We start from the raw sequence: 27,443 nt of genomic DNA, 5'->3' as shown, positions 1-27,443 counted from the left end.
TTATAAGCATTAGTTTTGGTTGTATACTATTCTAACATTAAACATCGTTTAAATCTGCATTTTTAAATACCATCTGAAAACATTTAGTTCTTGAAAATACCAATAAATATTTGTAATTTTACCTATAATAAAATCAGCCAGCATTGACCAGTAATATATTGTCCCAGGAAGGCTTTGATATAACACGCTAAAAATTTAAGATTGAATATATTTTTCTTGTTCGATTATAAAAACCACAATCATAGCAAATGATTCTATGAAAATGATATTTTCATAGCAAATTTTCTATGAAGAATTAGTTCAGTATGGTAGTATTTCCTGCTGTTTAACTATAGCAGCTACCAACAAACCACATTTAAAAATTAACCCATTAAAAAAAAAATTAACCCATTCATTAATTCATGTATTCATTCAAGGAGATTGTGCCAGCAGTGTACTGGGTGTGAAAAGCTGTAGTAAGATCTTTGGGAAGCAACATGAGAGAGAAGGCATGATTGATTTCTGAAAGAAACTTAAAACCTAACTAAAGAGGGACGCCTGGGTGGCTCAGCAGTTGAGCATCTGTCTGTGACTCAGGGCCTGAGATCGAATCCCACATTGGGCTCCCTGCGTGGCGCCTGCTTCTCCTACTGCTTGTGTCTTTGCCTCTCTCTCTCTGTGTCTCTCATGAATAAATAAATAAAATCTTTAAAAAAAAGGAATAAAACCCAAAAACCTAACTAAAAAAACTACATACAGGTGAATCTCTAACAGTAGCAGCTAAATATGTCAATGAAAAACATTTTATTTTCACTGAAATTTCCTTTAGGCTATTCTCTCTTCTACCAGTTAGGACAAAATATAGGTCAGTACTTTACACTTTGTAACATTTGAACATTGTGGGTATTTTGTTTTGGAAGGGGTGTATTAGAAGGTTCTAAAATGGTACCTGCAAACTGGATGCTTGATTTGGGGGGGGGGAGGAATCCTAAATTACATTAAAATTTGTGAATAAGTGCATTTGTGAAAAGAAGGTCCATAGATTTCACCGAAATTTCAACGAGTTTCATGACCCTCAATAGGTTAAAAACCACTAGGTCTTTTATCTAAATAGGAAATTAATCTAAACCATGTTTTTCCAAAATGAGTGGAAGTAACTTTTCTTGTCTACTTTGTTATAATTTTTTCCAAATGTCTTCATGATTCTATTGCAGGATCAGGAGTGGAAGTGATAAAGCATCATCCAAAAAAGGCACCTTCCTAAAACTGCTAGTAAAATAGCTAGCCAGCCTTGAAATTTTTATTTGTAGAACTCAAGATTTTTATAAATCATTTATTCAAGGTTTTTGATGTCTAACTTAAAAAAGTAGTTTGAAACTCCAGGATCACTGCAAAATGTAATTTATTAAAAAAATTCAATCCAGGCACTAAATAAATAACAAAGTCTCTTTGCTTTTTAGGAGAACCTAAATTATATTTTTATATGTCACAATTTTCTGCAGCATCATAAAGTTCCATTTTGAAACCAGAGGTTCCATGTAGAATAGTTCTCATTGGCCTTCTGAAATAATCTGTGCGAATAGATAGAGGTATCCAGTTAAGTGAGAAGATGATAAACGACATCTTCAGAAACAATAGAAATTCTGTGACTTCATTACTCTCTTGTGGAACATAGTAAGTAAAAATGACTGCATATTTCCAGGGAACTTACCTGTAAGTGATGCAAATAAAATATTTAAGCTCCAGGGTCTGTAATCAGTACACTGTATTGCTGAAAGTATTCTAGTTGTACCAAAGAAGATGTAATGCCACCCCACGCTACGCCTGACTCCAATCAGGATTAGGGATAGATGAGAACCTTATCCTCTTGCACTCAGTGATGATTAGCTGGAATTTGTCATCTGAAGACAACAGTTTTTACAGATCACTTACATATTTCAGACCCCAAATTCAGGACTGTCAATCTTGACCATTAGAAAACATAACTGTTTTAATAATCCAGGTAATTTTCATTTACTCTGACATAGAAAGTGAAACATTTCCAACACAATGATAGTCACAAACATCTTGACATTTTGAAGAAAACAAAGAGTTCCATTCAGCTTCCAAAGAATGAGTGAATAAGAGGGCATTTCATCTTCCCAAACTCCTTTTTTTTTTTTTTTCTTATTTCTCTAACACAATACACTTAGAAACAAAAGGCAGATTATTAAGTTTTCAAATGAAGCTACTTGTTCCTTTCCCCTCTCTGGACGCCTCACCCCTCCTCTCTGGTGCCCTTCAGCACATCTGGTAACCATGTGTGGTAGTGCTAATGAAGACTTTCCTGAGCGAGTTACAATTAGTTCCGACTGCCGTGGAGCTTTCCTGGGCAGTACCAAAGTCAAAGACAGGAATGGGGGTGCGGGAGAACCAATAACCCTGTCACTTCACAACACCCAATTCTCCCCTGCCCCGGGGACTCTCATCACCGTCACTCCAGAGGAATTTGTGAAAAGAGGTGTAAGCATATACTTTCAGAGCTCCCTCCCTCTTCTTATCCAAGAGCAGCATTTCACCCAACTTGATTGAATGAGACAGGCAGGCAACAGGACTTCTATGATCCTTGGAACAATAGAGAATTGTTAAATAGATGCCCTTTCCCCTTTTGGTCGGTGTAGTAGACTTATCTAACAATTTTATCTCCTTTAATAGAATAAATTTGTGCGATTTACTATTTGATGGATTAGAAGGCACTGCGGAAGCAAATGTACTGTATACAATTAGGCTGTCTTGAAAACGCACACTTTTGTTTACTGTAGGCCTCTTCCCCCCTTCTCAATCAAGCTACTAATAGAGCTGTTTTAAGTTTCAACAAGGACCATATTAACTGCGGGTCTCCACATGAAACAGAATGCAAAACCCCAGCGTCTCCTGACGATGTAAGCTCAAAGTATCCAAAATCCTGTTTTATATTTCTGTCTCAAATCACCGTTATTTCTTTTCAATGCTTTTTTTCCCTGTACCTAGCAAATTCTGAGTCCTCAACATATGCTATCTGATGGCATGGATAGCCATTGTGAGGGATTCTAAGTGACTCTAGGGGTAGAAAACTTAATATAATTATTTTTGGCAACTTGCACCCACATCTTACCCTAACGCAATATACTTTTTAATTTCACTCACCCTGGTCTTAGTACATGCACCTACTCTGTAAATGTTACCAGTGATAACAACCACACTTTACATTTCAGCCTGCCCTACACTCACATACACACAGTTGGAAGGTGAACCCCATAACTATTCACAGTTACAAATAAACATTTAAAAATAAAATTCAAAATCAGAAATAAAAACTGGCTTTCCTAATAGATTATTTGAAGGTATTACAATGTATAAAGTAAACAAAGTAGCATCCTTAAAACAAAGAAATACAGTAATATAGAAATAACATAAAGGGAAGATACAGGGACATTTCTATTTCTCCTTTCCTCAAAGCCAAACACAAATGATATCACGTCCAGGAACAGTGACCATAAATAAAATTAAGTATATTAGACTTTTAAAAAATTAATCAATTAATCACAGTCCTTCAACATATCTGGCCCTTACATGTAAATAATTCCTTAATAAAAGAAAAAAAGCATCTCTCCCACTATATATAATTGAAAATACTTTACACAACTAAAATTTCTACAACTACCCACCTTCCTGCTTTCCCCTCATTCATTACAAAATATGAATGGTTTAACTGGACAGTGCCAAATCCTCAGACTAGAGAAAGTTTTGCCCTGACCTGGCCAGCTGTTTTGCTTCCATCCCTAGGTAGTTATCCTTCAGAATCGATCTCTGTGTCTTTCAGAAGTGATCAACTAGAACAAAGCAAAACTATCTGCACATCGTTTGTAAGGTTTTTTATTTTTTATTTTTTTATTTTTATTTTATTTTATTTTTTGTCCATACTAGGAGAACTCTAGCAGAAGGAAAAAAAATCACACACACACACACACACACACACACACACACACACACACAGATGGAGAAATTGTTTAAACCGTACTGATGAAAATACTGAGATTTATCTATGTTTCAAAATAACAGAATTCTAAAACTCAGAATAAGTTAGCAACACCAAAACTGTATTATAGAATGACGTGTTTTTCACCATTAATTTTTGCTTTATTTTTATGAATAGGAAGTTGACTTTACTCACAATAATGACAGTTAATGACAACTCAGTGAGTCACTGCCTCCTGGGCCTTAAGGAGGAGTAGGTTCATTTATAAGTGATAATTAATGCCATTAAACATTCCAACACTACACTTAGTTAACAGCTTTTGGCATTCAAACTCTAAAATGCTTCTACTGTACCTTACCAAATAATTAAATACTGTGAAGTTACAAAGGGTTAATCTACAAAGGTAACTGACTGGGACAACTCTGCTATGTGTCTTGAGAACAGCATCAGTCCATAATTTTTTATGTTGACCAGTCACCTTTAAATGTGAGCATTATGTTTTAATCTAGCTGCATAATAAGCCGCCTACAAATTCAATACACATTAAGCTGGGCCCCTATTTTAGTTGACATCAACACTCAGTCCTTGGGTTGATAACGTTTGCTCAACAATCTGAGGCTGCCGTGGCAAGTCAGACTTCTAGATGTGATTTGAATGCATTTTTATAAACTGTAGATTCAGGGATTTATATCATGATCATAGGCCTTCTCTCAATATTTCAGGAAGGTGCTTAGAGGTAAACCAGAGTAATATTGGATAACAATCTTAAAAGTTACTTAATATTGGTAAACATGTAAAAGGATCTGATTTCCAGATAATAAAGGATTATTGTAGTGTATGTACAGATGTTTAAATTAACATACACATTCCATTCTTATCTTTCTTAAATTCAGCAGAATAACTGTAAGTCTTCACAAGGCATGTTATCAATGTAAAAGCAATAAAAAAGTCACCCTCTTGTGAATTACTATTTACAGTATTTCACAAGAATGGCATTCACACCCTACAAATGAACAAGGTTGTCTCTTTAAATTGAAGGACACTGCCTGCACTCTTCATCAGTTAGCATTAGCAACGTGGGGGAGGGGAAGGGAGAAAATAACAAACCATTTTTCTATCATTTGAACTCTCTTTGACCCTTGCAAGCTATTCAAGTATGCACTTAAGACAATTCAAATAAATAACACATATACACATAGAGGGAGCAGATATATAGATAGCAAAAGAGTGAATCCTGATAAAGTAGATAGGTTGATACCTAGAAATTAACCATCTTAAAGCCTGTTTCTTGGCATTATCATTGATAGCACAAGAGGAATTCCCATATAAAAATGATAATAACATTTTATGACTTTAATCAATAATTATGGGAACCAGGGTATAAATTCGCTGTGAATCAACGAGAGCTAAAAGAGCCAAGTGATTTAAGAAAAGGAGAGAGCCGCCTTGTCCCCACATTGACTGAAAAAATTTTTGTTCCTCTACTGGGGGAGTGTCAAAGAGACTGGCAAATATAAAATGCAGTGAGAAGTATATGATGAAATATATCATTTAAGTGATATTTAGCTTAAAAAGTTCAAAATATTCCAGTCAAACTTATTTCTATTCCAAAAGTTAAATATAATTTTTGAAGAAAATGTTATATTCCACAAATTGCACTTGTACATATCTATGTTTACAAGAATTATTTCTTCATTTTTACTAAAATATTTCCTCAAACAGAGACTAATTGATGCCTGCTTAGCAATTGCCAGCATTCCTTCTCTATTTAGTGACACTATGTACTATAGTTTTAAACATACACTTAATGATACTTACTCCTAGGTCTACTTCATTTTTAAACACAAAATACTAATAAAAGCAGTAATCTAAACTTGGCAGGTAAATGCATCAGGAATCATGCATGATGCTCCTAAACATTTTTATTAGGAAGCTTTCTAAAGTCACTCATTCCCTTTTCCCCAAAAAGAGATACAAAAGGAGAAAAAGGTAAAAATGGACATTTAAACATAACAAAACTGTCCTGTATATTTTCTTAATGTTTAGCGAATTTTAGTTATACAGTTTCTAGAAGCAAAAACAAAACCCTACCAAAATTAACAGAGGAAGATAGAGATAAATGAGTCATCAAATAAACCTTTCTTTCAGCCAGAACCCATGTGGATGTGGAGGTTTCTTCAGAGCAAAACATGTGCCTTGAGTTCCCAGGAATCTGTATTATAGTAGGGAGGAGGAATTCAGTGGTCCTGAATATTTATCCCACCCAGGCTTTCCTGTTACCTTGTGGAACAGTGACAATACCAACTCTAGAAACCCGGGGGGTCAAGAGGGAATTGCTCTGTTGTGATTCCCAGTGACCCATAGAGCATGATTTCACCACAATCCCGTGACATGTGACTGGGTTTGGGGAGTTCCAATGTCAGCTCCAAAAACCCTAAGGAGGGCTCTTCCTTTTGTGAAACAAATTAATTGCACAACCAAATATTGCCACATTCTTGAGGCCTATTGACATAATGGAAACTTCAACCCCCACTTTGCTTTGTGTTTTTCCCAAAGAGTAAAAGGAGACCCAGGTAGAGCCCCATATAATTCAAATAAAAGAAGAGAAAAAAGAAATTGTTGGGTTTTTTTCATTATTCATAGTGGGAAATTACAAACTTTAGATTTAAAGTCCAACAGAGAATATTTCCACTCTGTACTATTCACTCTTAAGTGGTATGTGAGAGAGAATGAATGGAAATCAGTTTGTCCGCTACTTCTAAGTCTTCTAAGCTGTAATACTTTCATCAATATTTACAGTGCCTCAGCTCTGTTTACAGATGTGTAATCACATTGGGCTCAACCAAGTTGCAGAGCTCCCTGTGATCTTCATGTGGACATCTCAATTAAAAATTACAAATTAATATTCTCACAATTTTCACTGCTTTTGAAAACTAGTTTATTTACTATAATTCAGTCTGATTCCTAGCATCAAAATCAGAAAAACTTACCTGTATTTATTGCATAGGCTATCCAATCATGGTTTTACTGGGAAAGAGACTTCAGGAGCTCTTCCTCTTTCCCATACCCATAGCAGGATAAAATATAATTTCTAATGGTAAATAGTAAAGTCAAAAAATATGAGCAATCATGGAAACTGTGAGTTTTCCCAACACATATGAGTCACTTACATCCCCAGAAGTAATAAAGCCTCCTGAAAAAAAAATAGAGATTCAAAAGAGATGATGATTTGATGGTTTTTCCTGTGTTTAAGTCAGATTGACTATGACTAAATAATTTCTCAATTGCTAGACTAAAACAAGCCAAAGCAAATAGCTTTTAAAACTTTAAAGTATATTGTGTAGTGGTGACTGTTCAAGGTCTCACTAAAGTCAACACTGGAGAGATAATACACAGATGAGTTAGATGCAGAGGGCTATTCTTAATTCATTGATTATAGAAACAAACAAAAAACCCTCTGCAGCATTGTTGCAACCAGAAAAGTAAATGTAAAATAACATATTCTCACTTGTACATTAACAAATCTGACATGGTACAATTTAATAATAAAAGGGAAAACATATATACTTAAGATAGTTAAAGCCCAAATGATTGCAAAAATGGTAAAATATTTCTCCAGGTACAAGGACCATTGAATAATTTCAGCATTTTCAGGACACTTGGGTGGCTCAGTGGTTGAGCAACTGCCTTTGGCTCAGATTGTGATCCTGGAGTCCTGGAATTGAGTTCCACATCAGGCTTCCAGAGGGACCCTGCTTCTCACTCTGCCTATGTTTCTGCCTCTCTCTCTGTGTCTTTCATGAATAAAGAAAATCTTAAAAAAAAAAGAAAAAAGAAAAAAAATGCAGTATTTTCAGATCAATAAATATTTTATCCAAATCCCACAATATAAACATATTAATTTCCCCTACTCATTTGAAATCTTTCATAATTTTTCTAATGGCATAAATACAAGAGGGATAATATATTAAATATATTAAATTAAAAACTTCACCAAGGAAAAGCCATTCATTTAATCAAGAAAGTCTTATCAATTGCCTATTGTGTCTAATCAGAAGTGGCTCAGTCCTGCAGGAAGCTAAACTACACAGATACAATAGAAGCAAACACTTGTTTCCTAAACTTGCTGATATTAATCTTATGAAAACTTAGGTATGCACATCATCTTTTTTTTTTTAAGATTTTATTTATTCATTCATGAGAGACACAGAGAGAGAGAGAGGCAGAGACACAGGCAGAGGGAGAAGCAGGCTCCATGCAGGGAGCCTGACAAGGGACTGGATCTGGGGACTCCAGGACCACACCCTGGGCGGAAAGCAGGCACCAAACCGCTGAGCCACCCAGGGATTCCCTCATTTTTATTTTTTCAATTAAAAAATTAAATCCTGCCAATGTGATCAGATAGGCTAATCTAGTGCATTGTCCTAGTTCATGTTAGCACTATTTTCCAAGGAAGATGGGACATAATTTTGTATCATGTATATATAAAACCTAGCTCTGTGATGAATATATAATGTGTGCTTAATATACAATTATGGATATATTTTGAAATAAATGTGAAAGACCAGCCTGTAGGAAAAAAATCTAAATATTCTAAATATTATTTCTTCAGCAGTTAGACAAATGAAGAGAAATTAGAGTTGAAAATATCCTGGTCCTAACTTCCTCAGGGAATAATAGAGGAGCATTCCCATCCTCTGAGTGCTATAAAAGAGTTTTGCATATCATAAGACTCACCAAATACTTGTTAATTGAGTGAGACCTATCTAAGGTATGTGTACGCTTTCAGTCTCTCCATCTTAAAAACATCTGTCAAGAAGAAAATATTGAAATTACAAGCTCCAGAGTACTGCTTACTAGTGGTATCATGTGCAAGAAAAGAGACAAATTACTGGATTCAGAAGGCAGAGAGAGGAATCAGTTTGGGGCTTAAGTAATACTGTCAATTATAAGAATTTTATGAGGACATTAAAGTATTTGGAGTTCCTTTGATTAGAGAACATATCTATAGTGCCATAACTACATATGTTAAAGTCCTTAAACCATTCATGTGCTCTATTTGTCAAAACTGGCTTCCTCTTGTGAATTATAAAAGAAAAAAAAAAAAAACTTTCCAAACTGTTCCCATGACAGGAGCCTACTGATGAGTAAAATATTGAAATATATTTATAAAACTATAAAAATTAAAACACAAGTGAAACAAAAAATTGCTACTCATGCTCAGAAAACATCCAGACACCTCAGTGAAAGTTAGAAAAGACCATTACACAGTTTTTTGTATGTGGCTATAAAGAAATAATCAGTAACTCCTAAAAAAATATAACCTCTGGGGGATCCCTGGGTGGCGCAGCGGTTTGGTGCCTGCCTTTGGCCCAGGGCGCGATCTTGGAGACCCGGGATCGAAATCGAATCCCACATCGGGCTCCCGGTCCATGGAGCCTGCTTCTCCCTCTGCCTGTGTCTCTGCCTCTCTCTCTCTATCTCTCTCTGTGACTATCATAAATAAAAAAATAAATAAAAACACATATAACCTCTAAATCTTGAATGTTCTTGTGATATATGAAAAACTAATACATTTAGGTAAGACTTATTTTATTTAATATATTGGTTAATAATAAGTTATAACTGTTGTTTTAAACTGCATTTTAAAATGAAGATTAAGCACATGTTAAATAATACTAGGTCCTCTCATAAAAGCCCCAAATCAATTATTAAAGCTGTTTGTTTGCTTAATGTCCAGCATGCACAAGACACAGCACCATTTTAACTGTATCCTAAAGTGATTAACCAACACTGCATTTAACTATTTTTATTATGTACTCAAATATCATGGAAATAATTAATGTACAGCTGGATAAACATAGTATTTTCATTATAAAAATGAAAACTAAGGACACATATAAGGTATATAAACAAAGAACACAAGTTGTAGGAAGCCTTGGTATTATTGTTGGTTCTAATGATTATGCATTAACTTTAGCATAATAATATCAGTATGTATCTTTAATGTATTTTGTATGCAAGGTAGTAATAGAGCATCAAAAATTGATAAAACAGATTTTCTAATATTTTTCCTAATCTGGAATCTGTCTTGAATATTGCCTGATATTCTTGGTAGAATCTAGAGGCTCAAAAATATATCAAGTGTGCTATGCTAACAAAATGTGGAAATGTTTCTTCTTGACCAAGCTATTGATCTATTCTAAAGTGTGACTGACTGGAATCTCTTAGAGTTTCTATAAATAATGTAATTACAATGTTCTCCATATTCATAAAAATGTTTCACCCTTAAAAAAAAAAAAACTATACTAGCCATGCCATTTGTGTCAATGATAGCCAGCAGCAATGAATTCTATAGTTAAGCTGTTTGTTGCAATAAAAAATTACCTCCTTCTAGCTTTCAATCATATTTGATTTCATTGGGTATTTCCTCATGAAGAAAGGTAAAGAAATCCACCAATAGATATGTATTTTTCATTCATTATAATCTTTGATCCATGAAGAGAATATTTTTTTATTTGAGCTTTATCTTTTACTCATGATTATAATACAAGGCTGCTGTTTGAAACTCTTTATTTTTCAAAGATTTCATTTTGTGTATTTGTGAAGCACATAGAACCTTCAGCAAACCAGTTTCTTATTTAATGCATTATCTAATATTTATCACAGTTTAATTGTCATATCCTAAATATAAGTATTAGTAGAGGAGAGATAGCATAGATAACACCAAGTTGAGGCATATAAAAATAATTGGTACTGCTCCCTACCAGTGCCAAAACGGTCTTAGGTTCACACCCTGTTGCAAACTACCTAAAGAAGAGATGAATTGTTTCCACAGACTTTCTGGTTCATAAATTTCCTCTGGAAAGGAAGCAATTGTTTTTGTTTAAAGGAAACATCCTGGGTTAGATTAAGCAAAAGTCCCATTTTCTGTCAACAGAAGACAAAGCAGAGAGGTAAAAAGGTCAATAAATATTGGAAAGCAAAAATCTAGCCAGTATTTATCAGGTACCTGTTTGTGCAACTATTAAGGACATCAGGAAACAAAGTATCTGATGTCTGAGTTAATTTTCTCATTGTGTTCAAATATTTTGTATTCTGCATAGGCATCATATGCTAACCGATTACTAAACATATAATAAATACAAAAGCCCGCCTTTTAAAATAAAGTTCAAAGTCCATAAAAGGCATATTTCTAATTCAAATTAAACCACAACAGAACTGGAACAATCTTTTGCTCCACCCACAGATGCTAAACAGCCTAACAGATTTTTCTCACTGAATTTCTACAAGGGGTTAAGGCAAGGGTCCCCCAAGTCCACTATTTCTGTGTTTTTTACATTCTTTTTGTTTGTTTGTTTTGTTTTTTACATTCTAACAATGCACAAGTTTCCTCACACAATCTTATATTGCCCAACCAAAACCGTTCCTCATCTATGTTTTCTTCTTTGTGGATATGGAAAATTTTACCGAATTCCTCACAAAAACATAAATGTGAGCAATAGTTACCTCCTGAACTTAGACTAGTATTTCTTAGATGTGGAGGAGAAGAATATATATTTCCTATTTTCCTAATATTTCCATTAGTAATAGTGACAGGATAAATTGAATTATATAATATTTAAAGTGAAAAGGTCCTTCATGTCATTTTTAATTTGACCTTAAAACAAAGCATATACGTGTTTCATAGGATTAGGATAAAGATTTGGGCACCTGGGTGGTGCAGTCAGTTAAGCATCTACCTTCAGTTCAGGTCATAACCTGAGCTCGGGGTCCTAGGATCAAGCCCTGCATAGAGCTCCCTGCTCAGTGGGGAGTCTGCTTCTCCTTCTGCCTGCTGCTCCCTCTGCTTGTACCCTCTTTCACTCTCTCTCTCAAATAACTAAAATCTTTAAAAAGAATTAGGATAAAGAGTAAATGAGTTATTTCATGCTAAATACATAGAAACAAGTGTTACTAGGCCTTCTATAGTAAGCATTCAAATAAATTATCTATTATATCATTATTGTCGATATTTTATTAAAAGAATAATCATTGCCTTCAATAGTATAATTTGCCTTGGACACTCTGTGATTTGCATATTACACATATAAAACGTATGTGCGTGCCTGTGATTGATATGTATGTGCACACTATATTCATCCATTCATTTGATAGTAACATATTAAGTAATTTCCATTGGCCAGGAACAATGACAAGTATTAGAACACAGAGAGGGAGAATACAGCTCTCTACTCAGAAAACTTAGTGTAGCAGCTAAGTATGATACTATTGCATCTCCTAGGTAAGTATAATGTTGTATGTTATGTACAACAATTGAATTATACACGGTGTATACTGAGACAAAATACTGCTTAGTCTAGAAGATGTAAAAGGATCACAGAAGAGTACATATTAAGACTTTTATGCTTCTTAGAAGCATTTGCACAATGAGGCATGCTCTCTTTCTTAAGTATGTATGTTCATTGTCATTACAGCACTAAGTGTTCACAGTCTTTGGGTGCACAATCTTAAAGAACGTTTGCATCTCCACATGATAACTTCTAAATGTTTGATTCCGAAGGTATTTATCTTATTGAGTTAAAAAAGTCCTATCTCCAAATACAGACTAATATTCGTCTTTGAGAACTTTTCTGTCCTCCTCAGAATTTCTACACAGTATATGCTGTTACAAATTGGACCTAAAATCCTTGATTGTGTGTCAGCTAGGAGACTATCCTGTCACTCATTGGAGTGCTTAACATGTGGTAGCACTCAATAATGAGCATTTATTGAAGGAACAAATGAATGAATGAACTCTGAGTCCCTTACTATCTTGGAAGAGCTTTGGACAAAAGTGAAATAGTCAGCATTGTTAATGAATGTAGCATGTTCTCACTATTTTTTTTCCTATATTTTTTCTGGGTCTGACATGAGCATTCAGAAGTCTCATTGTGCTTCTGAAACAAATAATGATTTCAAAAGAATCTGAGCAGGACTTGCAAACAACTAAGATTAGTAAAATGTCATGCTAGTGGAGTATGGCTGTGTATTCAGGGAAGCATAGTAATTAAGGGAGTAGACTCTGGACCCCCCACTGTTTGGGTTCAGATCAAGGATCTATCACTCACTAGCCATGTGACTTCAAGTAAGTTACTTCACTTCTCAAGCTTCTCAATTATAAAATAAGAGTATAACAATGCCTCCTCTTAGAGTTGTTTTAAGGATTAAAAGGATTAAATATTTGAAATAACTTTAAACAGCACGAGCAGGCACTCTATTGGTGTTTGTTTAATAAATCAGCTGTCATTCAAAAAGCAACTTTCTTAAAGATGGGCACAGTGATAACCACTATTTAAGTCTGTTAAATTGAATATGGCAATTCCTTCCCATGGCTATTTGCAAATTCCAATGTGCAGTTACTCACAAGTAGTTGCTCACAAATCAATACACACGGTTTTCATTCTAAAGCTGACTTGGTCAAAAGTGGCAGCCACACAGGTGTGTTTCCAAGTTTATGGAACTCCCAGTCTGTGCAAGGAAACCCCTCCCATGTTTCAGCGTTGTCATCAAGATTCCCACTCAAGCAATTCAAATATGTCTTTTCTGTGGCCAGGGAATTGCACAGAACCCCCTCCGCTTTATGTTTTGGTTTATCCCATAGCTATTATGTGTTTTCTGTCACTCTGACTGGTTTTGGTTTTGTTGTCTATATTCAAAGGAGGCCTGTGGTTGTGTCTATCCCAAGCGTCTGTGTTTCGAGTTGTGGTGGTTTGGCCCCCTCTCTCTCATCATTGCTTTTGGCTTGGTCCCTTGACAGGAAATGAGAGATTTATTTTATCTGGCTTGAACTACATTGTTCCTTCCTGACTACTGGTGTTACTTCACTCTAAATAACATGACTTTGTGCTCACAGCCTGCCCAAGGTCAAAGCCTGAGGGTAATAGACACATTTAAGAGCAGAGGAGGAAAATATAACCAGAGGGGAGGAGTGGGCAAGAAGAGAATTAAAAAAAAAAAAAAATAGTAGTGATGCAAAAGTTACTCTTGCAGTGGGTTTAAGTTTTCTGGCGGATTTGAAATGAAATATGTTCTGAAGAGCTGAAAGGGGAACTAGTACACCCCTTCCAGATGTTATCAATTTAAAATGACACTATGAAGTAATCTAGGCTTAAAATTCAAATTTAGTTTTAAAAGAAAGCATGAGTTGTCTGGGAGAAGGGTTTACAAAGCTTATTAATACTTGTGATATCATAATGGTAGTGTGTTTTTAATAATTTAATTTGGAATAATTACCGGAATTCAAATATTCCTCTTTGGCTTAACACAAAAATATAGAAGAATGGTGATAGTGCATACAATTAGTAAAATCAAATTCATTATTAATAAAAGAAACTTAATGATACCTAAATTTGAAGCCAGAAAAAGGTTTAAAATTTTCTCTTAAAAAAAGGCTTAAAATTTTGTCTTAATTTAAATATAAACAAGAATATATCTGAATGACGTCTCCTAACTCATTTACATCCACCCACCCTGCCACCCTCCCACACCCCTCACCCTCCATCCTTCCCCACCCCCACCTTTGGAAGTGTGAATAAAACTTTCTTGGTTTTTTCAAATACCTCTCGAGTTTCAAAGGGTCAGCAGGATGGCCACCCAAAGACATGGTAAAAGAAAACATCTTGGTTTTACTGTGGTCACACCATTTATGCTGAGCTACATCTTTCTAGGTTAGTTAAAGATTGGGGAACAGGGAGAAACTGGCTAAACTAGATATATATTTTTTTCTGTTCTTTTAACCGATTATCACGCTCTTTAATAATATTTTTGACTCAGGAAAATAAATTTAATGGAAATGGACTTTAAATGAGGCAAAAAGCATTTAGGTTACATGTAAGGCTGGATTTTGTGCACGCAGAAAATTATTTCACATGGGTATTCCATTTTGGGGAAGATGATGTAATTCACTTTGCTAATGATTTTTCAACACTCATATCATTCTGTGTGCTGTAATCATGTCTTATGCTCAAGTAAGAGGACATCCCTAATGACATCTTAAAGATTTCAGATGTTTGTGACTTATAACACCTCCTTTAGGAAGCCCTACTCATCTCTATGGAACTAACCAGACATCACTACACTGGCCAAGGGCCCAGTACTGAAAATCATAAATGATTTGCTTTTTTATACAAATGCTTCACTTTGGAACTCTGACTAAAAATTATCCTCAGTACATCTTAAACTTACACAATATTATATGTCAACTATACCTCAGTTAAAACAAAACAACAACAAAAACAAATTATTCCTTAGAATCATACTTCCTTCTCATCTCAATTCCTTATGAGATGGTCTACATGTGAAATAAGCACCTAAATATTAAAACAGGTAAACACAACTACCTAAATATTTCAACACAAGTCTCATTTTTTTTCAAAGATTTTACTTATTTGAGAAAGAGAGGGAGAGAGAGAGAACAAAAGAGCACAAGCATCAGGGAGGGTCAGAGGGAGAGGGAGACACAGACTCCTCATCCCAGAATTCCTAGCATTAAGGCAGATGCTTAACCAATTGAGCCACCCAGGTACCCCAAAGTCTCATTTTTTAACACCAAGTTCTTAAAAAGTTACAGCAATGTTTTGTACATATTGTTTTTAATGTTTTCTGATTATTAAATCATAAATATAATCCTAAAAAATAAACATAAAATGTGATTCCTTTGTCCACCATGCCTTTAAATCAGCCAAGAAGGGCCTCATCTGAACACCTAAATCATCCCCAAAAGTTTTTTTCTTAAGCCTCTCCCTATACCTCAGGTACACATAAGGAAAAATAACAAAGTATTAATAGAAATAACATTTATTAGAAATTTACTATTTTCAACATTGTGCTAGCTGCTTTCTGATACACCATCACATTCCATGAATGCAAACTCCAGGTAAAATTAATATTATCCTCATTTCATAGATGATAGAATAACATTTAATATATGTTGAGAAATATGCCGAAGTTCATAGAGTTTATAAGTGGTGAAATTAGGATTAAAATTTAGGTGTGTCTAATCCAAAAATCCGTGTCCTTTCATTATTCTAAAGTATGAACTAAAATCTGGATTACAGGTATTTACTGTATCTAGAGTCCAGCTGTGTATCTCACCTATACAAATAAGCAGTTAGAAACAAAAACTGTTTTTGCATTCTTCAAAAGGATAAATATAGAGTTACCATCTAAGTTAGCAATTCCACTCGTAGGTATATACCCAGAAGAAATAAAACATATATACTCACACAAAAATTTGTACCCAAATGCTCATAGCCACATTATGGCTACAAAAAGTAAAAACAACCTAATGTCCATTAACTGATAAAGGAATAAATACACTGTGGTATATCCATATAATGAAATATTATTTGGCAACAAAAAGACATAAAATATTGAAACATGACATGGATAAACCTTGAAAACATTATGCTCAATAAAAGAAGCCAGACACAAAAGATCACACATTACATGATTTAAATTCCATTTGGATGGAACTTAAATGTCCAGCTACTCTATAGAGACAAAGTAGATTAGCGGTTAGCTATGACAAGTGGGCTTGGGTGGGGGGCAGGGGGGGGAAGATAGGAGAAATAACCGCTAATCAGTATGAGATTTCTCTCTTGGGCAATGAAAATGTTCAAAATTGGTGGTGGTGATGTTTATATAACTCTGAATGTACTAAAAATAACTGAATTATATACTTTAAATGGATAAATTATTATGTAAATGTATTTTAAAACTCCTACTTAAAAAAAAAAGAGTTATGTAAGAGTTTGCATCCATATCATCAGATGAAATAGGCAGCACATTTTGTAATAAGCAGAGAAAGAACTGAACAAATCAAGGTACTGGAACAGACAAGAGTTGGTTATCATCTATCATTTTCCCTACATATCAGCAAAGCTTGGGTCTGCTAGATCCAGGCCAACCTCTGAATCACTGAGTTGGAAAGACCTCCCTCTTTGGCCAAGTATACTTTCTGACCAAAGCTTGCTGGAATAAGTTAGAACCACACTCTGGTAGTTTATTTACCCAATGCTAAACCGCTTGTTTGACATTTTTCTCAAAACTGACCAGTGATTTGAGTATTGTGTAGACAACCACAAAGAACAACCGAAACAGTGGGAAAGTATTGTTTAAAAGTATTTACTGTTTTATTAACACTTCAAGAGTAGAATTTCCTGCCTCCACCCAGATTTAGTTCTTCACATTCCAATGTGAGGTTGCCCAATTGTCAAATTTGTCAATATAATTTTTAGTCCTACAGCCCATCATTAGATGACAGAAAAACATCATGTTGTGGCAAAGAATCAGTAGGTAGTAATCAAGTGTCCTGTGCTGTTGACATTTCCTGACCCTCCATAGATTTTTTTTTGGGGGGTGGGGGTGAATCCTAGAAATACCAGTGCATAGACTACCAGGCTTGCTAAGGTCAAGCTTTCTGGAGAAAATGCAACATTTTATCCTAATAACCTTTAGATATTTATACCTTAAAAGTTACTCAGTTGAAGTTGCATTCAAATTAAACACCATTGCTACAGTGTTTCTGTTGTGATTGTCGGAGGGAAGTGGAGCCAGTGCAATTTGTCCATGTTTTACAAATCACCATCTGGCAGGGATATGGCAACATGTGAAATCTTCACAGGACTCTTGTTTTTCTACTATCTGCTGGATAACTAAGGAGATCACCAGACTGCTGGGATGCCTGCCAGATGGTAAGCAGGTATGTTTATGAGTTTAAGATTCTTATTTTCTTTCAATGCTTTCACATGCTGTGGGCGCAGAGGCATAAAAGTGAAAGGGAGAAAGAAAACGGGAATGGATAAGTAAGTGACTGTATATGATCATTACAAATGTCTTTGAAGTTTCTTGAAATGTGAATTTTCCCAAGTCTACGTTGAATTATTTTCTGCCAAGTAGAAAAATCACCAGTCATATGGTCACAGGATTTTTAAAAAATGCTACGTTTTTCATTTTTGTACAAATAAGCAGGTGTAGAGTTTCTTCAATCCTGTTGAGTAGGCATGCATTACCCAAAGGATCATGAGCATCATCAACAAACACTTGAGAAGTGTATACCCTATACATGGTACTGAGCCGGCCTGAAATTTCAGCAAAATAAAAGTGAAGGTCTGCTTTATTTTATTTTGATTACCGAAATGGACTACTGCAGACAAAGAATACCTACCTAGCAGAGTCATAACAAAACATCTCCTAAGAATAGAAGATTTACAGTGTTAAATCTGAGAAGTAAGTGGTAATCATTAGAGTGAAAAGAAAAGCACATCTTAAAAAACTTGACAGATAAGTGAATATCACAAAAGAGGTAATGTTTGATGTATAGAGAAGTACAGTTCTTTAACTTAGATTTGAATGCCTGCTCAGGAATATACCAACATGACCCAAGGCAAGTTTCTGAAATTTTCCAAGATTCAATAAGCTCATATATAAAAAATGATGATAACAGTTCTACCTTTTATGATTATAGAAAGATTAGAAACATAAAAATTGTAAACTGTCAGCAAGTATATAGTTGCTCAATAAATGAAGCTATTATCATTATTACTGATATTATCATCACCTAGTGAGGGCTTCTTCTTTATCAAATCCCAAGATTATTTGCTTACATGAATTACAAAAATATATACCTAATCCTATACATTTGTATATTTAGATACACATAAGGTCTATGTGCCATCGTGCACTTGTATGCAAATATGTACAAATACAGGTATATATGCCTAATAGTAGATATATTGTCCAAAAAATAGATATATTGTCCAATCACAGAAAACAGAAATTAAGATTTTGTCTTAAACCTCTGTAATCATACTAAGTCAGTACTAATACAAATTTCACTGTTTCCAGAACTGATACTTTGGGCAATTTACTAAACCCATCTATGGCCATAGCCATGGAATGGAGAGAATAAAACCTGACCCATAGGGTTATATGAAGATTAAGTATGAGCATTTCTGGGTAGCACATTGCACAATGCCTGCCAGAGAATAAATGGATAAATCTTTTTTTTTTTCCTTTTTGCTTCCTTCTGGTTCCCCTTTAATTACCATTTTTCCACCTCTAAATTAGTCTATATTTGCCCAACTTTTTCTCCATCTCTCAAGTTGAAGGGAACCTGTCTCTGCTTCTTTCTGATCCTTCCAATTATATTCTTAATCCCATCATTCTTTCCACCAGAATAATTTTTCTCCTTAATTATACAATTCCTGTGTCTATGTTTATCAGAAATTCTTACTCATTCACTACTTAGCCTAAAATATACTCATTTCCCCCAACCTAATAATAATTGTCTTAAAGAAATACTACCAAATGACAGAAGATATAGAAAGCATAAGTAGGCAATGATCACAGAAGAAACTGTAAAGACTGTTAAAGACACATCTGTAAAAAATTTTAGTCTAGAGTAGATTTTTTTTTTCTGACCCAAGTAATTTTATATTGGTTCTAATAAAACTGAGCTGAGCAGATTTTTTTTTATTTAAGTAGTCCCAAATCATTAAAAATATTAAAAGACTCACAATTCTTTTTGCAAGGTTAGCATAACTTTGGTACCAAGTCACAACCAAGACAGTATAGTGTACACACACATACACACAACACACAAAATTATAGGCCAAGCTCACTTAAAAATAAAGATGCGAAATTCTAGCAAGTAGATCTCAGGAGCAAATTGAAGAATAATGCACCATAACCATATGGTGTTCATTGCAAGGATAGCAGGTTGGTTCAATACAAAAGTATCTCTTTAAGTAATTTTTTTACATTTAAAATAGTAGACAAAAAGTGAAAAGCCACAAGCAAATTGTTAAAAAGTCTCTGGAGAAAGTGCCAACTGTTCCAGATTCATTTAATGTAAGTTAGGAAAAGAGGAAGGAAAAAAAAATCCATCCACCTTCTAAGGGAGTTTATTTGTCACAAATAGAAATAAAACATGTAGTTAGTGGTAAAATAGTCATACTATCTTTGGTTGACCCAACTACTCTTCTCACTTCCTTTTCTTTGTTACCAACAACCACTCTGTCTGCAAGCCAGGCCATGTTTACTGCCTCTTCTTACTCGTCTTTTCAATCCACTGCAAATGCTCTCCTTCTGCTCTCCTACCTTTTTACAGAAGCTATTTACTCAAACATTATCAATATCCACTTAATTTTCAATGTCCACTGGCCTGTTCTCTGGCCTCCTCCTCTTCAATCACTCTAGCATTTAAGACTGTTGCACATGACCTCCTCAACTCTTTGCCACCCTAGGCTTTGGGAATGCTTTTTGCTTGACTCTCTCCACCTCTAGCTTGGCCTCTCTCAGCCTCTTTTTGCCCTTCTTCTTCAACATGTCCTTCATTATGGGGGGATCCCTAGAAGTCTATCATTTGCAGCTTTTTCTTTAGGCCCAAAACAGGGAATGTAGATTGAATTTAAAAAGTAATGATACAAACTATTAAGAAAACAAAGTAATCATTAAGACTGCATTAAACAAAAATTTTACATATGACTTTCAACTGTTTAGTATTTAAATAAAACAATTTAAAAAATTGCAACATGAACACCCTCTGCCTCTGTTCCCTTCAATATGTTTAATATTACCTAGCTAATAAAAAATTAGTTTTTAGGGGCACCTGGGTGACTCAGTTCATTAAGCATGACTTCAGCTCAGGTCATAATCCCAGGGGCCTGGGATGGAGCTCCGCACTGGGCTTCTTGCTCAGTAGGAGGTCTGCTTCTCTTTCTGCCCCTCCCCTTCCTTGTTCTCTCTCTCTCTCTCTCTCTCTCTCTCTCAAATGAATAAATAAAATATTTAAAAATAAATTCAAAAATTAAAAATTAAAAAATAGGTTTTAATTTTAACTTGAATAATGTATTTTCTGTTATTATTATTATTTGGTTTTTCTTAAATATGTTATTGATGTCTTTAATTACTCACTAAACACAAAATAAGAGTTTTCTGATTTTGTATTATCTTAATATTCAACCATTTCTAAACCTATTTAATTTTAAGGCAGCTAGTGCTGTTAGAATTATTAGGATAGAGCTGAGCATAATTTAGGAGGACGCAGAGATCATTTATTCAATGCCAAGGACATGTGAAACATTGTTTATATAGTCATCCTTTAATATATAAACTCCAACCAGATGCTACATAAATGAACTGGACTGACTTCCAAATATAAAGCAACAACTTTAATGTTCTAATCACTATAGTTCTAAGATACCTTACCTTCCCTAATTTTTAAGCAAATACTAAAGTCAAACAAAAATATTGTGAAGAAACATATATGGGTACTTTCAAATTCCTCCTTACCTAGTCATCAGTCGGTAAAAACTCTTCAATAAACTAGATTATCTTTCCCCATTCTCTCATCTTCAAATTATTGCCAGTTCATTTTTTTTTAGCAGCTGTATTTCCTTCCCTACCTAAGTAAAATTCAGAAACCACTTTTTCACATTATTTGTAAATAAAACTCTTTCCAATCCTTTGTAGCTTCTTTTCTTTCCTCTGATATTTGTATCCCTTAATATTACACCTTTCAAATATTTAAGAAGTCAATGCTACTGTACTCTCTTGATACAGAGTCTTTCCCTAAAGAAAATATAAATAAAATGTTCAAGCTTAGACAACAGAACACAGGGTATTATTCATTCATAAAGTAAACCATTACCAAAAAAAATTGCTCACAGAAACCCTCTAAACCACGATTTTCTCTCTAGTGCATGAAAAGTATAAGTCAATTAAATAACATACATTTACATTCAACTTTTCCAAAATCATACCAGTTTCACAAAGTGGGCTGCAACTTGTTCTCATCAGATTGCTGCACCCCATGCAACATGGAATCGAAAATGAGTCACAGCCAGACTAAAGAACATGATTTCCTAACTCCAGCTAAGGCATTTACTCTTCTACAACAGTAGGTTTCAAACTTTTTTTTTAAGCTGTTGAAATATTTCTTCAATAGAAATCTTCCAAAGATAAGACTTAGAAAAGGGATAAAAGTAGTAGAGTTATGTTCTTTTCCCCTCCCTTTACTAACTGGCTTTAGGATCACCTACAAAAAGCATACTGTCTTCCTCAGAGGACAGTTTGAAAACAATAGTATGAGACTATTTGCTACTTATTGATAAAGATCTGGCTACAAAAATCATAATCTTACTATAGACAGAGCCCCAATATGCCCAGTTGAGAGTACCTTGGGTGTTACCTAGGAACAGGCTTTGTTCTTTGTTTAAAATGGTACCTCAAGACATGGGTGTCATACAATGAATGGTCAATGTTGGTAATAATAAAATAATAATAATTTTTAAAATAATGAATAGATAAATCTCCTTGACACAGGAATGGTTTCCTTTCCCTGTGCCAGTTGTTCTGTCTGTGCCAACTCTAACGCACACCCCTTCCAGGAATGGCATTCAGCCATCCTGGCAACCAGAATTAGAGCAAAGAAAATATGAAATTTCTCTTCAAAACATAAGTGGAAAGATGAATGCAAAGCCAAGCAAAAAGTACCCAGATTCAACATGCACATTGTTAAATGTCACTTCATAGTAAGACACTTTATGAACGTCAAGTGAACATGGACATGTATAAATTAGGAGAATGAGGATAGGTATGACCTATTAAAAAAGCATCAGCAAGTAAGGAAAGTCCAGGAGAACATATAAGTTTCCAATTATAACTGTTACTTTTGAGGAACAAGGGGAGTGGAAACTGGGCAAAAGAGAATGGGAATGGGAAAAATATTTTTTGTTGTTATACACATTTTTATACATTTTGAATTCTGAGGCATATAATGATATTCAATAAAGCAATTCAATACATTGAATTTAATACATTGAATTTTTTTAAGAGGGTAAAAAGGAAATTCCAGAAGACCATTCTGAAAGGTCATGCTAACATGGCAATGAACTATATTGGTTTTGGAGGGAAAAAATCGGCAAGAGAAAGTTTCATCCTAAGAATCTAGATTTAGGCCATGGAGGCCCAACAGGAAACTGCTTCTTCTACCTCAGATAACACTTCAAGAAAGAGGCACCTATTGATTGAAACTAATGATTCATTCCTGATTATCAAAGATAGATATAGTGTGGCAAGTGTTCCCAACAGTCCAGCTGAGAGGCATCTTTAAGATACAGACCAACAGTTCACAGGACATGAAATAGAAAAGTCAATGTCTTGCCTCAAATTATAAACCAAAGAGGGAATTTCACAGCTCTATCTTCATAACAAAGGAATTGCAAAAATCAAAGAGAAATCTTAACCATCCTGAATGTCATACACCTTCTTTTCAAGGCATAGTATTTTCCCCTGTGAACTAGGAACAAGATGTTTGTTAACTGACAGATCTTGGTTTGAGCATTTAATCACCAAAATGATTCTTAGAAGAGAATCATTAAAACCTGATAAAAATGAAAAATGTAAGATTTTTTTTTCAAAATAGACATTCTAGCCAAATTTCAATATCCCTAAGACACCTTATCCAACTATTACCTGCAAAAAATATTACAAATGAAGAAACAAGAACAAAATATAACAACACCTAAGAGATGCCATGGCTTATTGAACTGAGTAAAAAGAAAATCTTACTGGTAAATACCATGTTTCTGTTTGCTATTTGAAGGTAGCTGGTACTCTGCGAAGTCTGAATTCCTTACCAATTAACTAAGCAGGTCACGTTTGCCCCTGGGACCAAGAGCCTACAGCACTATGATTTGGGACAGGAAGATAGCATTGAATGTTCTTGATCCTTAATCAGGTCTAGGGTCATATGTGCTGCAACTGTTTTGAAACTGTTCTTGGCCACACCTTCCTGTACATAGAGTTTCAACTAAATACAAGTATTAGCATTTAAGTGCCCATTAAAACCATTTGTCATTAAAAAAGCATACTAATTAGGTGCCTAATTTTGCATAATGCTGAAATAAGTGCTTTACAAAATGGTCAGTGCAGAAATACTTGTCCCCACCTTTAAGGAGCACATGATTCAAGAGGGATGGACCCACTGATAAGAGATCCACCCTCTCATGTGCACAGAAAGCAGCAGAGATGATTGATATTTTGAAATAAAATTCTAACTCTTCACTCATATAAAAGTAACAGATGAATTATGGAATACAATGTAAAATACTTTCCAGTCCCTTTAATTCTATAGATGGAGCTTGACACTATTTTTTTAAGTCCAACAATAGTTTTCAAATATATTAATACTTAAATTTAAAAATTAAGGCTGAATTTTTTAAAGCAGATACATATCATGGTTGCTCTAATTCTCTTTTATGCTCCATTATCTATCCAAAGTAATACTCAGAATAATTCAACCCAATTCAATCCCATGTTTTTTGGAAGGTTAGGTGTGGATTAAAATGGTTCATCATTCAGCTGCTTGCACAAGCATCCGCAGGCCCGTAAGACCCAAAGGACCAAAGGAATGAGGTCATACAAAAAGTTACCCACCCCCCGCAAAAAAAAAAAAAAGAAGAGAGAAGGGAAATGTCCACTCTTTTCATTTTATAATTTTTTTTAGTTAAGTAATCTAAAGTCCTATTTAGAAGAAGTTGTCAAAAGAGGAATGCAAGGTAATCTGTGCATCCCACTTTCAAAAAGATAAAGTAAAAGCCAGCCACACTGATGATAGGATGGTGTGAAGACTAAGAATTAAGGAAAAAAGACACAAAGATCACATTAAGAAGGGATTAATAAAATATCATAATGAAGGCAAATGTGTAAATAACATATTAAGAGAAAAAGGAGCAAAATCATTGTAAGGGCAATTATATCATGAAAAACATAGCAAAAGCACTAGAAGCATTGTTTGTTACTCCGTTTTTTCCTGTAGAGATATCTAGGCATTTTCCTCCTCTCTCTTTACTTACTAGCAAATTCATATTATTATTACTTTTGTTCACTTATATAAATTAAAAAAAAACTATTTTCAAATGCAGTTTATTGCATGACTTGTAGTCTTCTTAAATTGTTTTAAATTTCATTGCAAATGCAAGCCAACTAACTCATATGTTTCTGTTATTAGTAACTGATAATTTAAAGAAATATAAATAAATGGCATCCAAATGACTGTTAAACTTTCATAAATTGAATTATCTTCAATAAATGTTCAGTTAACAGAATTAACTTTTTTATTACCACTGCACAAAATAGGCAAAGATATATTATCATGTGCAGCTATGGTTACCATATTTTTTTCCTAACTTTGTCTCTATTTTTTTTCTAATTTTATTTCTACTTTCTGTTTCTAATTTTGTTTCTAATTCAGAAAATAGTATGTAAATACATCATTTGCGATTTGAGGTATTAATAAGATGACACTCTTGGCATAATGTAGCCATCAGCAGGGAATTAAGTCTGCTGGTGTAAAAATCTAAAAGTGAGTAACAGCCTTAATTGTTCCATAGTTTTTAAGTTTTTTTGTGAGGAGAAAAATACACAAAATGAGCCTTATTTTTTTCTCCCAAATTCTAAAATGCAGCATTCTTTACAGTAAATCTTCTGAGCAGAATTTGTACATTATGATTGCCATCCTTTTGCAGCTCTGCAAAGCAAGGTAAGATAGCTTAGCATAGCTTTTATCTGCAAGGATTCCCTGAGGCAGTTTCTGTAAAAGGGTTAATGACAGATGTTTCCATTAAATCTGACCTACCTCTTAATTTTGCCATTGCCTGATAATATCCTGGCTTTGTGCTTATTTGCATGGGCAAATGGAGTCACTCTATAACAAGTAACACACGGCCCTCATTGAAACAAAAGGTCAATTCATTTTAAACTGATGTGTGCAATATTTTTTTGTAGTTGCAGTTAAAACAACAACAAAATACCTTTCATACAATTCTACTAGTTACAAAGAATTAAAAGCTCTGTTTTCTGAACCCCTGAACGCAATATACATCTGTAGGCAGAAACCTGTACTACCAATAGAAATCAATATATCTCCTTGTAGGTAACCAACTAGAAAAATCACTTCTGTCTCTAGGAAGTTCCTCTTATTTTTATACTAAATACAACGAGGACACAGCAAATTGTCTTTGCTGAGGAATTAGTTGAAAACTCCAAAAATGCTAGCAGCACTTTCTTGTTTACTGAGTGTTATTACTTTTGCAAAGAAAAAAAAAATCTGTAAATATAGAGGGAATAGTTACTGTTTTAGGTTTGTTGAAAGATATAGCCTTTTTAGCCTTTAGGCTGCAGTCCAAAAGCTACAGTTTATGAGTGACCAAATTATATTTCACCAGAAGAAAAGAATAAGTGATCTTGAACCTTGACCAGGTTGCTGTAATAAGCCCCCTTAAAAAATAAAATAATTAAGGCAGTTCACATAGCTATATACAAGCTACTTTTTCTGACAGGAGAATCAAATAATGTCAAGGGGCCTTCCATGATTCTCATGAGGAGATGAATTTCAACTATGTGCTTCCTTTTGAATAGTCTATACCCAGGACTCAAAAAACACTATATTAATCTAACTGTGCTGTTTCATTTTGTTGTAACATTTAAGGAGTTTAATATTATCACTTGCTAGATAAGTTCTCTCTCTGTAATTATCTATACAGTACTATACACACATACATTCTATCCATATCGTAAGTCATCTTTATCATTGTAGTCTAATTGCTAAGACATTTAAATACTGTAATTCTGGCATTAAATCTTACCTTGCTTGGAAAACAGCTCTTCTGTGTTTTACTGATAGTAAATCCATACACAAAACACTCCTATTATACCAAAATCTGTAATTATCTGAAAAGGAAATAAGTCAGATTTGTGGGTAGAACTGTGATACTTGCTAAAATAGCTAATTTTCTTCACCTCAGATAAATAAAGCCCACGTTTGGCACTTGGACATTACAAATCACTGAAACAATTTTGGGGCACCTAGGTGGTTCAGTCGGTTAAGCATCTGCCTTCAGCTCAGGTCATGATCCTGGAGTCCCAGGATGAAGATTCATGTTGGGCTCCCTGCTCAGCAGGGAGTCCGCTTCTCCTTCTGCTCCTCCTCCTGGCTCCTTTTCTCTCTCTCTCTCCCTCTCTCTCCCTTTCTCTCTCTCTCACTGGCTCTCTCTCTCAAAGAAATAAATAAAATCTTAACAATAACAACAACAACAACAACAACAACAAAAAACCCACAAATCACTGAAACAATTTAGAAAATTCTACTTGGCCAGTCCTAAGTTTGTTTTTTTAATGGATTTGTCAAAGAAAATGCTATTCTCACCATGCTGCCTCAACTTTATCAGTAAATGAAGTAAACAGGAAGGAAAGATGAATGATTTCTAGGGGCCCAGGAAGAAGTTTTCTTTGATGGTGTGTGTACCTATCGCAGCCAGGAGCATATGATCCTCTCTCACAGACTGCCAGATCTGACCCCCAGCCCCAACCTCAACCCTTTATAGGTTCACCTACAAAACCCTAGCCCCAAACTCAACCC

General features: G+C 34.6%; 1 protein-coding gene and 1 long non-coding RNA gene across 20 annotated transcripts in view; one reads left to right on the top strand and one right to left on the bottom strand.

The window, feature by feature from the left end:
* The window catches only part of SOX5 (SRY-box transcription factor 5), a 994,522-nt gene that overhangs the window by 478,082 nt on the left and 488,997 nt on the right, over positions 1-27,443 (bottom strand). The gene's annotated exons all lie outside the window — the stretch shown is intronic.
* LOC144297090 (uncharacterized) overlaps positions 1-27,443 on the top strand; it is a 118,331-nt gene that overhangs the window by 53,063 nt on the left and 37,825 nt on the right. For 2 of the 3 annotated variants that reach the window (XR_013364144.1, XR_013364143.1), the window contains exon 1: positions 17,611-17,720. The exons of the other annotated variant lie outside the window; for it this stretch is intronic. This is a non-coding gene — a long non-coding RNA (uncharacterized LOC144297090). Of the gene's footprint in view, positions 1-17,610; positions 17,721-27,443 lie in introns of those variants that run through there. 3 annotated transcript variants of the gene reach the window in all.

The sequence above is a fragment of the Canis aureus genome, chromosome 25 (assembly GCF_053574225.1).
Source record: "Canis aureus isolate CA01 chromosome 25, VMU_Caureus_v.1.0, whole genome shotgun sequence".
Lineage (NCBI taxonomy): Eukaryota > Metazoa > Chordata > Mammalia > Carnivora > Canidae > Canis > Canis aureus.
This window is presented reverse-complemented; position numbering and strand designations above follow the sequence as displayed.